Source organism: Protopterus annectens, chromosome 9.part0, assembly GCF_019279795.1.
Source record: "Protopterus annectens isolate FY-2018-M chromosome 9.part0, PAN1.0, whole genome shotgun sequence".
NCBI classification, from domain to species: Eukaryota; Metazoa; Chordata; order Ceratodontiformes; family Protopteridae; genus Protopterus; species Protopterus annectens.
The window spans coordinates 714510091-714520090 of record NC_056743.1 but is presented as its reverse complement, the minus strand read 5'-3'; the positions used below and the strand labels follow the sequence as shown (position 1 = coordinate 714520090).

Here is a 10000-nt window from a genome sequence, read left to right as displayed (position 1 = left end):
GGGAAAGACATTACATTCATGAAAATGTTTCCCATTTGGGTGGCAGTTTTGTAATGAAAGGACAGGTTACGTAATAGGAGAATTGTTTTTCACTCTGACTATATCTCTGGCGCATTCTCTCAATAAATGTTTCACCAGGTCTAAGTAGGTCCACTCAGTTATCAGGCTTTTAGTTTTGCTGAGTTTGGAGATTAATTTGTCCTTCTCTTGTGTTCATGTCCCACTTCATCTTAACCTTATAGCTGATAGTCTCTCCCATTTTCAGTTTTCCAAGTTTCTTCAGTTGGCCAAGCATTCAGATCCAAAGCCTACTTCAGTTCCTGCAGGAGTCTGGCTAATTGGAGAAGAGTAGCTGTATCTTTTTTGGCCATCTCCTGGGCCACCAATACCAAGAAGGCATAGTCTTCATTCCTTCAGGGTTTCAAGGCTTTCTACAGGTCTTTGCTTTCTGGTTCCAGGGCATGGGGGTGCAGTTGTTACTTCAATTTTTAGTGACCAGGTCCACCACAGACAACTTGCCCAAAGTGCACCTAGCAGCCTTGGGATAGTTTGAGCACTTACTGGGAATTGTCTGGCCACTGGGTGATCAGGAGTGTACTCAAGGGTCTTGAGAGTTTTCATGAGCTTTCCTGGGATTCCCAAAAGCCTATTTGGAGGCAACTCCTCCTTTTGCCTTGTAGTTTGGGGTCTCTGTAAGACACTGGGTGATTTTCTTATGTTTGTTACAATAGCAGTTTTGTTCACGTCCTTGTTTGCAGGTTCCTTTTGTCCCAATGAACTAGTCCTTTACCTTTGTTGGAAGACCTTGTCATGCACATTGATTTTATACTGGTATGGTTAAAGAAATCTAAGATAGGTCAATCTGGGAAAGGTCAATCTGGGAAAGGTCAGCAGGTGCGAGTAGTCAAGGCCAATGGGTTTGCCATTTGCCCAGTGAAATGGGTTAGATTGCTGCATAATATCACTCCCGCAGGGAGAAAGTCAGGCCTGGTCTTTGTGTGGGCTTTGGGTAAGCCTTTCAGCCTGGTGGAGATTAATTTACTTGTTAGACAGGTCATGGCAGGGCAAGGGAACTCATCCACAAAGTTACTACTTGCATTCCTTCCGGATAGGTCGCACCTTTTACTTGGACATAGAAGGGCATTCTGTCAAGGTCATTCAAAAAGTGGGAAGGTGGGTGTCTGATGCCTTTTTGTCTTACATTAGGCATTGATTTTTATTTCTGTTGCAGGAAAAGAGGTAATTTCGCTGCGGGGCCATTCCTTTGTTGAGAGAGCTGCAATGCAAGCTTTGGCCCACCAGGCTGGTCATTCAAGTTCGTTTGATTTCAACAGTTGTACAGTTTTTTTCATCTGCTTTCCCTGGCCTCCTTTGATTTAAATTCTGGGAAATCTGCCAGAAAATCACCATACAGGAAGCCTTGCCCAGATTTTTGGTAATTCACCTAGAGGGTAATAATTTGGCTTAGGCCCCTAAGAAAATCCTGTTGGCCAGAATGCTGTCTGATATGCACCAGTTATGGCAGTTGTATATGAATTTAGTTTTGTTCAGGTCTGCCATCATCCCGAGACCTTATTGAAAAGTTCAGGTGCTATTGAGTGCCAGGGATTCTATAAGCCATAGAGTAGTGCATGCTCCTAGTCAAATTGGTTTCCATGTGAGTCAGCACAGACATCTTGACAGACTGTATACTGATTTTTATGATTTGGACAGTGCTCATTTGAATAACATGGGTTTTAATTTAATTTGGTTATTCTTTTTGCTATTAAAGAGTTTTTCAAGGCTTAACTTGGTTCCCCCATGACCAAATTCTCCCTGTGGAGGCTGGCTGTTAGGTGGGTGAAGTGTGGCATGGCACATGCTGGGTTGGCGTCACCCTTATAGCTTCACCCCCGCCCCCGAGTTCCTGTTCACTGGCCTCTGCTCTCCTCGGGTTGGGCACAGATTTGACCAGAGGCCACATCAAGAGGTATGTGGCTTGTAAGGATAAGTTAAATGGGTGTACCACCATGTCCGAGGTAGCTTGGAATATGCACCCAATTTCTATAGTAGCAGCTGGAACAGGCTGAGTCACGCCAAGTGGCTTACGTTAATGGTTTAATGGTTATTGGTTTATATATTGTATCTGAATTATTTTGGTATCATTAATGGCTGTCAGTGTCTGTCATTTAATAAAAGGTCGCAAAGTCAATGTGGTGTGGTTTTTGACTCTGCTGAGTAGGCAATCATGTTTGCTTCTCTTTAGAGATTCAGCTTTTGTGCTTTCAACAATAATCGGGCACTTCATGTTACTAGACTCTACATACAGTATTGCATTTTGTGAGGAAAAAGCCTTGTGCATTGCATATTGTTCAGTAAACATTTCCACAATTATAGAAGTGGTATTTTGCAGCTTGTTGTTAGCCTTCAGCATTATATCCCTGTTTTGCTGATATAGTTCCTTATATACCTGAAAAAAGACGGTCATCCTTCATACACATGATCAAACCAAGTTTACACTTTCTTTAGGCTTCCTGACTTCTATCTTAAACATACAAATACTGTTTTATATCTTTCTAAATTTCCTTCCACTGGGTGCTACTTATGATTTTTCCACTGGTAACTTTCCTTTCTTGAAACTGTTTTATGCTTTGAATTCTATCATGGTTTATTTAATTTAATTTGATCATGTATATGCAGTGGGAACATGCACAGAAATTAGTCAGCCTCACAGATGACACCTGCCCAAATTTCTTTGGCTTTTAAGGCTAGAAATAGGGAAAATATGAAATATGTCTGTAAATATGCATCAACCTTACCCTGTATTTTTTTAAATCACAATTGTTAGTCAGATAATTGGTTGTTTTACATAGAATAATGACAATTTAATTCCCTGTTTCAAGTTTCCAGGAGATGATTCATAAGTAGCTTTATAATGCAGCCTATTAACATTATTTTGTTGTCTCACTGTTTCCTTCAATGTCTGTCCATATGATAGCAGAATGGCTTGCTGTATCTAATTGCTCAGTTGGTAACATCTTATATATTTTTAGAGTGGAATTTGATTAAACAGTGTCCAAAATGTTGCTTGCCCTTGTAATAGAAATAAATGCTGGGCTACATGATTTGTAATTGGCATTATTAGCCGTTCCTTTGGTTAAATAAATTCACTCCCACTGGCTGAGTATTTAGGTTAATCAAAGATGCTATCCTGCAGCCTGCCGTACTCTTAGTAATCCCCATGATGAATGTCTTGTTCTTTAACTGTTACACTGGGGATCCTATAGAGGCTCAAAGTATGAAGAGGATGTTGGCACTTGTTAAATTTTATGGCCATCAAGACATCAATTCTGAGGTTTTAAACTGTTGATGGATATACAAGAAGATTCCATCTCCCTTTTGTTCACTTCTATAATTATGATACACAGTGTAGGCTGGAATGATAACTGGAAATTATTCTTACAATGCTATGAATTTTAAGATTTTTGTCAATTTATTCTTTGGTGAGTTTCCCTTTAAAAAGTAGATATTTTCAAACTATACCTTAATTCCAGCCTTCTTCATTCACCATTTATTATTCTAGCTTTTGTAAATTATACCGTGAAAGTCATGTAGATGGTAATGGTGAATAGAAGTAACATTAAAACCTCATTCTTTGCCATACTTAATATCATGTACATTACTGGCAACTTGAATTTTGTCTGTACTGTTTTAGTGATTCTTTTATATCTTGTAGCAACCTTTTAAGCACATGATTGTGCCAAGTTCACTCCCAAATCAAGGTATCACATTTTAAGAGTCTTTTTTAGCATGGAATTAGGAAAAAATAGCATTTATTCATATCAATACTGTTTTTACTTTTCTTGTTTTGTACATTTTTCTTGCTTTTTATCTGCTCATTGTCTAATATTGATTATCCTTCTAGTTGTTGCTAACTTCTATGGTTAGTTGCCCACTCCCAGAGCTCTACATCTCAGCCATGTATACTTTCAGTATAAGCACCAAATCAGCGCTTCATATTATGTGCTGTGGCTGTCTTTGATTCACAGAGTGCAGTCTGTCACCTTCCTCTATATTTTCATGTCTTTTTTGTCTGTGTGTTAATCCTGCCTTCACTCTGTTCCAGTACTTTGAATGGCTCTTGATACTTTAAAAGTCTTGTTCTCAACTCTTGTACTTCTCTGACTACTTTATCTAATTCACTTTCTTATTTAAATATATTACCAACATGTCATGGATCCAACTTAGAATGTTCACTTTTCAAAATGTCAGCATCATAACATCGAGCCAGCCTGATTGGAAGACCACAACATTGAAAGCTGAAAAATCTGAACAACGGACAGTTACACAGAGCAGGTAGGTTGTTTTGTGAGATTATAGTGCAGCAGAGATTGTGGTTTTGCCCAGTCTCTGCTATAGCATAATTTTGTAATTATTGCATATAATTAGCAGGAGGTAAGGGTGTGGAGGGGTCTTGCCCCCCCCCCTGAAAAAAACATATCTTTTGATGCTCTGATGTTTGTCTTTTTGAGCTTTTGTTGTTGTCATTAAGTCAAGCAGGTTTAATGTTATGATATTTGACATTTTGAAAAGCCAATATTCTAGCATAGATTCACATAACATACATCTAGATAGTCAAAGTCTGTCTGTGCTTTTGTTAATAACTTATTTTTTGCTTTGACTACGGCATATAATTTTAATAAGTATATTTATCATAATATTTATCCTTGAATATAAGAATTTATTTCTCATAAGCATGTTAAAGGTTTTATGTTTCAGAAAGTTCCTTTCTATTGAGGCCAAGCAACAGAGTTTTTTTCACATTTTCTGTCTTGAAGGAGGTTTACATCTCTCCTGTTAGTCAAGTACTTTTGTTGGTGTAACCTCCCAGACCAATGGCTGGTGTATATTTTGCATTCCTTTCCTGGATCTTTGTGACATTAACTTTGTATGTACATATTTATTTACTGGCATTTGATTACCAAGGAAGTCCCACTGGGTAGGAGCCAATATAAAACATTTTACAGTCTTCAAAAATAACTCAAAAAAAACAAACCATTGTAATAATTATACCCGATTATTTAAAATATGAAGACATTGGTTAAGACCGGATACAAGTTGTATGACAATTTAATAGTTAGAGAAATTTTAGCCAGTTTATTGAGAAATTATAAGTAAGTTAATGTAACACAAACAGGAATTGCAATAGGAAGTTAGAGAAAGCATACTTATAGGTTCATAGGTTGGTACTAGGCTATCGGCCCTAGGACTTATACAAGCCTAGCCATAACAATTCCCTGGATATTTCTTCACACAATATTTACTTCCCTGGACCCCTGTCTAGCAGGGCGAGTGACTTGATCCCCAGGGTGAATTTCCCATCTCCCATCCAATCATCAAGATTCCTTTTGAAGAGGGCCAAGGAGGTGCTCTGCTTGACCTGTATGGGCAGTTTATTCCAGAGTATGGGGAGTTTCTGGGTCAGGAACCTATCCCTCCAGCATGTTTTGTTCATTGTGATGACAAGGTTTAGATTCCTGAAGCGTGTGGCTCTGCAGGATTTGGATTTCTTTAATTGGAGCATGTCCAACAGCTCAGGGTTCGACATGGCCTTGTATGTTAAGCAGAGATCGCCTCTGAGTAGACAAAATGCCATAGAGTATAGCTGGAGTTTTTTTTAGACGTTCAGCGTAGGTCATCTGCTTTAGGCCTGTGATTCTTTTAGTGAGGTATTTCTGCGGATTTTCCAGCTGTTGCAGATGTAATGTGAGGTGTAGTGAGAATCTTGGGGCATGGTGGGTGATCTGTAGCAAGCACAATTTGGATTGCAGTCTTAGTTAATGTTAGTTGCACCTGGAGATGAAGAAGTCTTGTGATTTTGACGAAAGTGCTTAACTTTTTTCAATAAATTTTCTGGATTTAGTGCTGCAGTGTTCCTTTGGTGATCCTCTTCATATATTTTTACTTGCTTTTTTTGTAAAGTACAAAAGCTGTTTTCCCTTACCTTTGCAAGGTACTTTGCAATTATAGGCTGTTTATTGCCTATGATTAATTTCTCCTTATTGACAAGAAGAGTTGAGTGCTTGTATCAGTTTAAGACTTCCTAGTGCTTTCCAGCAGGTTCTAGAGCAAGTGCTAGTCACAGGGGCTCAGATTTTAGTGCTACTACTGAGAAACCCGCTAGTTCTAAGGGAAAATTTGAAGAGCAGACTTTCTGGCACCTGGAATAGTTTAACTGTTGCCCCGCGGTGCTGCCCAATGCGAAAAATTCACAAACACGTGTTTTTAAGCCAGAAAGTTGAAAGGGATAGAAATCAGCCCAAAAAGGCTAATAAAATGACAATTCCAGCACTGGAAACCACTCATTTAGTGTTTAGATAGGCAGTACAATGCTCACCACTCCCACTGGCAAGCAGTAGGACTACGCTCTACCACAGCAAGGTCTGGATAGCTCTGAACACAGAAAATGAAGTCCCGAGACCAGCAAAGCCTGGGATCTGGACTATACTAGCTAGGAAAGGTGGGAAATGATTAAACAACATAGTTTTTTTTTTGTTGGGTTAAAACAGGCTAAACAATGCAATAATACAGTAAATAAACACAGAAAAGGCTAACACACTTAAGTGTGTAGCCCTAAACAGTAAATGCAATTAAAACTCTGTTTTGAAGTCTTTAGACAAGTCTAGAAATAAGGAACATCACTAGGAAAGAATGCATTCTGTATAAAATAAGTAATTATGGATGTGCAGAGTAGCTTAAGCATGGTGTAAATGGCACTAAATAAAAACAGGAGAATAGTGGATGGGGTCAGAATTGAGTAATTTATTTTCAACACGTGTGAAGTTTGGGAAAAAAGGAGTGGTGACATTACAACATTAAAGTGCTGGTCAGTACTGTGGATTGTAATACTGTCTGGATATCTTTCACATTAAATTATATAAAGAAACGTCATCTAGTTATTTCAGTGTTTCCGTGGAAGGAGACTTATCCATAGCATTGAACTGTCCAGATTTTTACATAATGTTCAGATTATTACCTCATATTTTTGGTCTGTTACCAAAACAAAAAAGTGACTGGAACCATGAGCAGAGATAAATAAGTGCTTATTCTACAAGTTTAAAATCCACAACGTACTTAAAAATTTGCAATAAACAACTTTTACTTTTAAAAAAGCAACTCCTCAATTAAGTTGTGGATTTAGAATTTTTGAATGAACTACTGTTTATCCCTGCTCATAGTTCATTACTTTTTTGTTTTGCTAGTTTTCCCTTATTAATAACGGACTTGTCACTGCACTAATACTGTTTATTTTTCTTCTGTTCCTTATACAATTTTTGGTTTTCTGGCAAGTCTCTGAATACTGCTATCACTAATGACAGTTGGGTTTCATGCTTCATATCCCTCATAAAATGTATGCTAATACAAAACCTGTTATTCTCTCAACTTTTTTCAGTTTATAACAACAATATTTAAAATGTTTTCCTTATTTCGGGGCATTGTCCCATCATTTGTGGCTTTGTTTTGTGTTAAAAGGTTGAAAGGCTTGTGGATATATGTTTCCAGTACAGAGAATAGCGATTTACTGATTGCTTTTTTGTTCGGCCATAATAAGAAGGCTGTGTACAATTCAAAAGATTACAGCACTGGAATTAATACATTTCATTGTACTGTTTCCTTCATTGAACATGTTATCACTTGCCATGAAAGTATGGCTTAAATTCTTTAGTAAATTAATGACAGGTAAATTGTAAACTATTTTGGAAAGTTTGTAAATTTCAGAGGAAGATGAAAGTGTTCACTGAAGGGTTATAATATACTAATTAAATAAAATACGTTCATAGCAATGAAATTTAGGCCAGCCTCTTCAAGATAGAAGTATATGCTGTAAGATAGTATTAAAGAAATACTATGTGGTTGAACCATGGCTGGATGTGATACATCAGTAAGTAAAAAGAAAGATGTTAATACAGGTGAAGTAGTATAGGACATATTGCAGAGTGGAAAGAGTTTCTGTGGTGTAAGGCAGTCAATCATTTTCCTGTTATTCATTAATGAATAATCCGTGTACAAATAAAAGTAAGTATTACATATGCTTGTTAGATGATTTAAGTTCAATTTTAGAATGTAAGGGTGTATAAGGTTTTTGATATAAAGCAAATATAGTATGAAAATATGATTGTGCGTGGTTATTTTGAAAATGCAGTAACATATAAAAAATGTATCTTTGATAAAGTTGTAATATGATTTATTTGGAAGGAGAGGATTGAGAAAATTGTGTGCAATGTGAAATTGTGAAATAAGGTATAAAACAAGAGTTTAAAACATTTAATAGTGATTATGACGGAGAATGACACAGAACTTAATGCAGTCTTGTGTGTGTGTATGTATACATATATATATATATATATATATATATATATATATATATATATATTTGTGTGTGTGTGGGATATATGAGTCTACTTTGATTCACTGAATTTCAATTCACCCTCAAAAAAATCGCTGAAAGCTCAAATCACTAAAAACTCATTTCACCGAATGCAAGTACTGTTAGGCAAATAAAACATATATGCCCTTTACCCCACTGTAGTGCGATCCTGGAGTTAGTATATATAGTCGGGCGGGTGTGGGGGGGTACAGCCACCCCACCTACTTAGCTTTTATATTTATGAATCTCATTTCATTGAAGGCTAATAATATAAAACTAACAGTAGTTGGGGGCTATGCCCCTCAAACACCCCCCAACTATATATACCAACTCCAGGATTGCACTATAGTGGGAAAAAGGGCATATACATTTTATTTGCCTAATGGTACTTACATTCAGTGAAATGTGATTCAGTGAAATACGTTTTAAGTGATACGAGCTTTCAGCAATCAGGTGCGAGTGTTTAGAAATTCACTGAAATGAGTTTTCAGTGGCTCAAAGTAGACCTATATATATATATATATATATATATATATATATATATGTATATATGTTGGTACTAGGCTATTGGCCCTAAGGCCTATACAAGCCTAGCTATAACAATTCCCTGGCTATTTCTTCCCACACTGTTTACTTCCTTGGACCCCTGTCTAGCAGGGCAACTGACATGGTCCCCAGGGTGAATTTTCTTTCTCCCATCCAATCATCAAGGTTCCTTTTGAAGAGGGCCAAAGAGACGATCTGCCTGATATGTATGGGCAGTATATTCCAGAGTCTGGGGAGTCTCTGGGTCAGAAACCTATCCCTCCAGCATGTTATGTTTATTGTGATGACCAGATTTAGATCCCTGGAGCATGTGGCTCTGAGAGATTGGGATTTCTTTAAGTGCAGCATGTCCAACAGCTCTGGGTTTGACATGGCCTTGTATGCTAAGCAGAGATCGCCTCAAAGTAGACTATATGCGACAGAGTATAGCTAGAGTTTTTTTAAGGCGGTCAGCATAGGGCATCTGCTTTAGGCCTGTGATTCATTTAGTGAGGTATTTCTACTGCCTTTCCAGTTGTTGCCGATGTCTTAAGAGCTACATACCAAATGGGGCATTATATTCTATAATGGGTCTAATGAGGGATGAGTACAGTCGGACAATGACCTCCTTTTTTCTGGATGAAAAGCCCTTAGTGATGAGGTGTGCCACATAGAAGGATTTCCTGACTGTTGTGGTGATGTGGTTATTGAAGGTGAGACCACTGTCCACCTGTGTCGCTAAGTCTATTATCACACTTTCGGTGTTTAGTGTACTTTCACCTATATGATAATTCACGGGTATGTTTTTTCCCAAAGGGGATAACTATGGCATTGAGCTTGAGCACATGGCTCTGGCACCAAGTATCTGTTTCTGTAAGGCCCTTTTGTAGAGTATACACATCATTTGGGGATTCAATAATGGCTCCCAGTTTGCAGTCATGTGCGAACTTTGTTAGCCAGAGTCTCTTGATGTTGGCCTGTACTTCAGAGAAGTAGATGCCAAACAAGGGAGGTCCCAGGACTGAACCTTGAGGTACTCCACTTGTCTAGAGCTGGATTTGGAGTCAG

General features: G+C 37.9%; 1 protein-coding gene across 1 annotated transcript in view; it reads left to right on the top strand.

Moving 5' to 3' along the window:
* Positions 1-10000, top strand: part of LUZP2 (leucine zipper protein 2) — a 4367081-nt gene that overhangs the window by 1102346 nt on the left and 3254735 nt on the right. The window lies entirely within an intron of this gene.